Below are 5,566 nucleotides of genomic sequence, written 5' to 3'. Positions count from 1 at the left end.
ATTTTATTTCGCCATAGTTTCAATAGAAGGCGAGTTATAACCGTTTTCTGTAACCATACTCCTCCCGTAGAAGCCCGTATATTCACAGCGGACGGAAATTCCGAAAATTCTACAACACTGTCAACTAATTATGACAAGCAAATAAAACTCACGTAATTATAGAGTCGCCGTAGCAGCAAATTGCTGTGTACTTTTTTTTTCCAATAAATGCATTATATCGACAGCTACAGAGCATTGGAGAGACAGTTAGCTTTGCTGCAAAGCGTGTTCGGGTGATCGACCGCGACAAAAAGATATCCCGAGGGGTGAGCCATATGCCACGTCGCTGTAATAAACCAACGAGGTGTGTCTGCTCCGCTAAAGATTAATTGGAAGGGCAATTAAAGTCTCGGCACCCGGCTGACACTTGGGAATAGTGCCGCACCACAAATCGAAACCTGTGTTGACGTTGGCCGACCGGCGAGCCGGCACACAATCCCATCGCGCCAGCACCCCCTGCCCCCTTCTCCCGCACTCCTCGCACGTCGGTTTTAACCGTCCAAACAAATGGGCGAGTCGCTGATCGGCGAGCAGGCGGGCAACATTTTTCGACGACTCCCCGGCACGGCTGTCATCGTGCTCTCGTCGTTGAGTAGGTCACAATGGTTCGGCGCTGATTGAATTTCAACGCGGACTTGCGCTTTGTGTGCGTCGCCTCCACTAGCGTGCCCACGCAACATTCGCTTGCCATCAGGAGAAACTTTGCTGGACCATCGGAACTCACCGGCGGCGGATGGGCCGGCGGCGCTCGCGGGACGCGTGCCGTCACAGCGCCTGCGCCAATGGACGGCTTCGCTGCGAATTGATGCTCGTGGCGTCACTGTTGTCGTCAGAGGCGGCTAGCCAATGGCGCGCAACGGGCCAAGTAGCGATAGCGGAGCGTGGACCCGGGAGCGCAAAAGGATTCTAGCGCGCGGCCGACCCAAGTCGGGCTGCGAGTGCGCCCGCCCGTTGTCAGCCCCCTGCATGCGAGTCCAGCGGGACGGTGCGCTCCCGCCGTGCTGTCCGCGCGCATTGCCGCCCTGCCACGAGGCGCAGCATGGGTGAGTTGCTCCGGAACTCCGCGTTGCCTCTCGGCGATATTGCTTACACGAGAGTCGTCGCGAATTGCCCGGATCGGCAAGTGCGCTGCTTGTCCGAAGCCAAACGGTATGAAAGCGACCACATGTTGCGCTTTGAACGTGTGGGTTGTGAACTCATCGGACCTCCTCACTGCTCTCTGTTAATTTTTGGACCAAAATGTTCATTTATGTTTAAGTCGTTGCTGATTTTAGACAGACTTAGCCTAAGAGTGCTAGGATAAAATTTACTTTGTGAATTTATTTTTTGTCAAGTGCGTAGACATGATAGCACCGTTCCATGCATAGATATGTACCAAATGACGCCTTGACGTTGTACCGGCCTGTGGAAGACAATATTCGTCTCAGTTCTAGCATCTTAATGAAGGGAAAAGCTTGAACATTCTTGCTATCAGTTACTCAATTTAAACAATGGGAAATTCTTATTTTTGATGAGACCTCACCGATACTTCCCGGCTTTTTTAGGGGCCAGAAAAATTTTCGGTTATTTTGAGCTCTAAGTAGAGTTTTTCCCGTCAATCTACCCATTCTTTGGCAAATGCGTTGTTAGCTGTCAGTTGGCTGCAGCAAAATACTGTTGATGGGCGAACCCTACCGAAGAATATTTCACATTTTCATTTGCACACGTAAGGGTCTGCTATGTGCCGGCTAAGTCCGGAATGAGCTGCCTATCCTGCGTTCGTTGTCCACATGTTATGTTACTCCTTCATTCTCTGAAAAAAAAAAAAAAAGAACTGAAATTCGAATGCGGGACTTCCCATTTGCGAAGTCGCGCATTCGTGCTCAGAATTCTTTTTCCCTTTCACAGACTCCTCTACCCTCTTTGAAGCGCCAAATTTGTTTTCTAAAGCGCGTTCTTAGCGGCTAGTTACCCCATAAACGTGGAGGGTCCTTTTAAAGAGTCGTTGAAAGTGCGTCAACCGCAATATGCATCTCCTTCCTTACTCGGGAGCACTGCACTCGAGCCGTCTCCTCCGACCTCGGAAGTATACGCAGCTGGTCTCCTTCTACGAGCAATTTTGTGTACGCCCACCGCTTTGCCACTAGGTCGCTTTACCGGAGGGTGCTCTCCGCTGCGACTGTCGCGCATTTATGGCCAAAAAAAAGCTGGTAAAAGAATATAAACTCGTGACAGGAGTTACCATGATGAATTTTATCGGTAAACGAAATCAGAGTGCATATTTTTAATGGAGTGTTAAGTGCCGGACATAGCACGAGCTAAGCCCCAGACTCCGCCTCCCCCCCATTTTTTTAGTGTGAAAAGCTGTCAAGCTGACTACCGTCGTACAGGGGTGTTTGTAAACACTGCTGCCTTCATTTGCATTCTGAAGCGAACTGCCTGTAACGCTGCAGGCATTACAGAATAAGAGGATTGTACTACGTTTGACCAAAACGTAGTAGTAACCACGTTTGTACACTGAAAAGTCATGGGTATGGTGGTAACACGGGCTAGTTCTAGTTTTTGAACACAAACCGCGACGGTAGATGCGCAGCCTTCATTTCGTTTGGTTATTCGCTTATAACGTAATGGCTTGGCCGGCAACCTCCATGGTCAATTGAATTTTTTCCGGGCTAATAGCTGATGCATTAAAATAGGGCAACAAATATTGAAGTACTTACATGGAGGCAGTCGAAACCACGCCTCTTGTGTGCCGGCAGTTCATCTAACAAGTCCTCCTTATAGACAATGCACTTCGTGACGATCCTTGTTCACAATACTTGCCCTACTGGCCGATAATTTTACCCCACTCACAAAAGAAAAGTGACGCCTAACGCAGGTTCACCGCATGATGTTTGCGCGTGCATTCCGGTGGGGCTGAGTGCGCTCGCACTGGGCATCTGCCGTGCGGTGAGATGAGGATTTCAAAGCATCCGCATCGGCTGATGGAGTCGCACATTTGCGTTTCTCATGGGACGCTCTTATCCACAGCTATAATGCTGCAGTACATAACTACCATACTGCACCACCTAAGAAGGCCTAGTAGTGCCGCTGGGCCCTCCCGAATAAATAAATAACAACTGTGCTTTGTTACGTTACCAGTGAAAGGAAGACTAACTCCGCAATTTATTTTTTCTCTATCCGTCAAACCCTGCCTTTCTCTCTGCCTTCATTTTTCACCTTTAAATCAGAATGGTCACGCTGTAAACTCATCATTGCGCTTTCCGTTTGCGCCATAGCTACATGGGGGAGTGGCCATCTTTACTCCCGCCCGAACTCTTTGAAGACGGTGGAATACAAAGCCTGAGAAGGTTCCAATGCGCAGTCTTAAATTACGTAGTATACATTGCTGCCTACAACGGAAAGCCTGCGATGACGCCAGCGTTGCATTCGTGCGCAATACGAAGTTACACAAATACGCATGTCGTTTCAACTAGCCACTGTCTTGTAGCACAATACTTCTGCAATGGCTTGATGTTTTTTTCTGTTCGCCCCAAATTTTGTACTTTAGTTTTCTTGGTTATTGCAAAACGCAAAACCACGGATCTCACTTGTCGATGCGCATGCTCCCGTCTACGCCAGTGGCCGCTATACAGATTCAATTTTCCTTGCTCTAGCGCCTCTCTTGGCGCTTAAAAAGAGTGCAATATAAGTTGTATACCGTGCATGCTTTCTCAAATTTGGAACACAGCCTTATCTGTCACTGCATATGGATAGCTCCTATCTTCCCAAACTGCTATCGCCACCCAGTTTTGGAGCGTGCATGTAACGAGTTCGTTTGACAGGACATTCTGGAGTTATGCATAGGAAATATCGATAGGTAGGAGTGCTCCTATTGGAACATGTAGTTTCGCGCTATCTGAATTTTCGCCAATTATGCGGACGTAGCGTAAGTTTAGAATGTGACAAAAAAAGTTATGCTGCATGGCGTAGTCTGTTCGTTGAACAGGTGATCTCAAACCAAAGCGCACATTGAAACTGCCTCTCAACGTGATCATTCAATATGCAGCTATACAGTATACGGGCACTCTTACCACACAACATGAGCTCCGTGCCTAAATCGGTCATATGACGCTCAGCGGTTGTAAGACTGATTTTAGAGGACGTGAGCAAAGTTAAAAATTCTGCGGGCTTCATCTGCTCAAGGTAAGGTGAACGAGGTATCACCCAGTGCAAGAACAGCTCTATTTTTATTTATTATTTGCAATACCCCCAAAAGGCAGAAACAAGATTAAAAGAGAATGCAAAAGAGAAGAAGGAAATAAATCTTGAATATTTTGTTAGAATCGCCTAGTCGGTGAATGAGAACGAATCGGGGTGGCAGAAGTGAATGCTCATCTTTAAAAGTCGCCTAAAACTGGCTGCAAAGAGGCCTAGAAACACGCTCAGCTTTTCGTAGACCGCTGCCGAGGTGATGCATTTTTTTAATTTTTTTGGTTACTTTTCACGTTTTTGTAGGGGACGAAAAGGGGGATGCGCAATGTTTGTTAAAAGGACTTTGATTTCAAGTCGCTTTTTGGAATCAACTCGCCGCCCAGGCACCACTTCCCACGTCAAGGTTTCAAAGGCGGTACACGCGTCCGTGCAAGGTTGCCGCATTCCACTCCACGCCCCAAACGCCGTCGCAACATTCAATGCTAGAGAATCTGTACAGAGTGTCTGATTCGGGAAAATCCGGTCCGAAAAGTAGACGTGTTTACCAGCATATGCAGATCATCGGCTTTTCAAGGAAGTGGTTTTGGAGACAGGGTAAACCGGATTTTTACTGATCTAGGGCCGAATCCTATGGTGTGCCCCCCAAAAATTCCGGCGGGGTTGACCTCTCACGCGCTCTCACGTGACTGACGCTGCACATCCGTGATCTCTTTGTACGCGAGAAATCAACCCCGGCGGATGATTTCGGGAATAACGTGACATTTTGCACCTATCCACTGGTTTAATGCCAATGCCACCGTTTGAGCAGCACTGGCCCAGGGAAGGCATGTCATAGCGGAGATCTGGAAGTGTGCGTTGAGATACACTACCATTGTTTTTTTTTTTCACCTCCACATGCAAACGTTACATGAGAGCGCGATGATGGAATTAAAAAAAACATTTTAAGCGGTTGAAAACAAGATTATTGCTTATGTTAGCAACATCTGAACAAACATTTACTCGGACGCCGCATTTTTAACTTTAACAACGCACGTGTTCTCCTAAACAGTAAGGAATTGGATGTGTAGCTGTTTAAAACGATGAAGCCACTTTGTATAGCTCTCATCAATGTGCTGTACCCTCCCTTGGAAGACAACTATGGTGTAACAATAGACCACGCGGCTACCATCGCCAGATCTCTCAGGGAGGGATTCGGTGACCATTTGAGGAGCTGTATCTGAAGCGTGGAAGCTTGTCGCCTCCACGCTTAATCAATCTTAAACCTTATAGTTACAACGGAGAAAGAAACATGGTTGGCACGAATTTCTCCCTATTTCACCACCAGGCTTCCTTTGAAATCTCAAAGTCTGGCCAT

At 47.6% G+C, this 5,566-nt stretch overlaps 1 protein-coding gene across 2 annotated transcripts in view; it reads left to right on the top strand.

Annotated features, from left to right (window-relative positions):
- Positions 1-944: 944 nt before the first annotated feature.
- The window catches only part of LOC144147865 (tachykinin-like peptides receptor 99D), an 892,456-nt gene continuing 887,834 nt past the window's right edge, over positions 945-5,566 (top strand). For both annotated transcript variants that reach the window (XM_077679594.1, XM_077679592.1), the window contains exon 1: positions 945-1,082. The gene's annotated coding sequence lies outside the window, so the exon portion shown is untranslated. The remainder of the gene's footprint in view (positions 1,083-5,566) is intronic.

Source organism: Haemaphysalis longicornis, unplaced genomic scaffold (genome assembly GCF_048455015.1).
Source record: "Haemaphysalis longicornis isolate Haplotype H1 unplaced genomic scaffold, Haemaphysalis longicornis Haplotype H1 scaffold_1, whole genome shotgun sequence".
NCBI classification, from domain to species: domain Eukaryota; kingdom Metazoa; phylum Arthropoda; class Arachnida; order Ixodida; family Ixodidae; genus Haemaphysalis; species Haemaphysalis longicornis.
The sequence above is the reverse complement of the archived record's forward strand: the minus strand, read 5'-3'. Positions and strand labels throughout refer to the sequence as shown.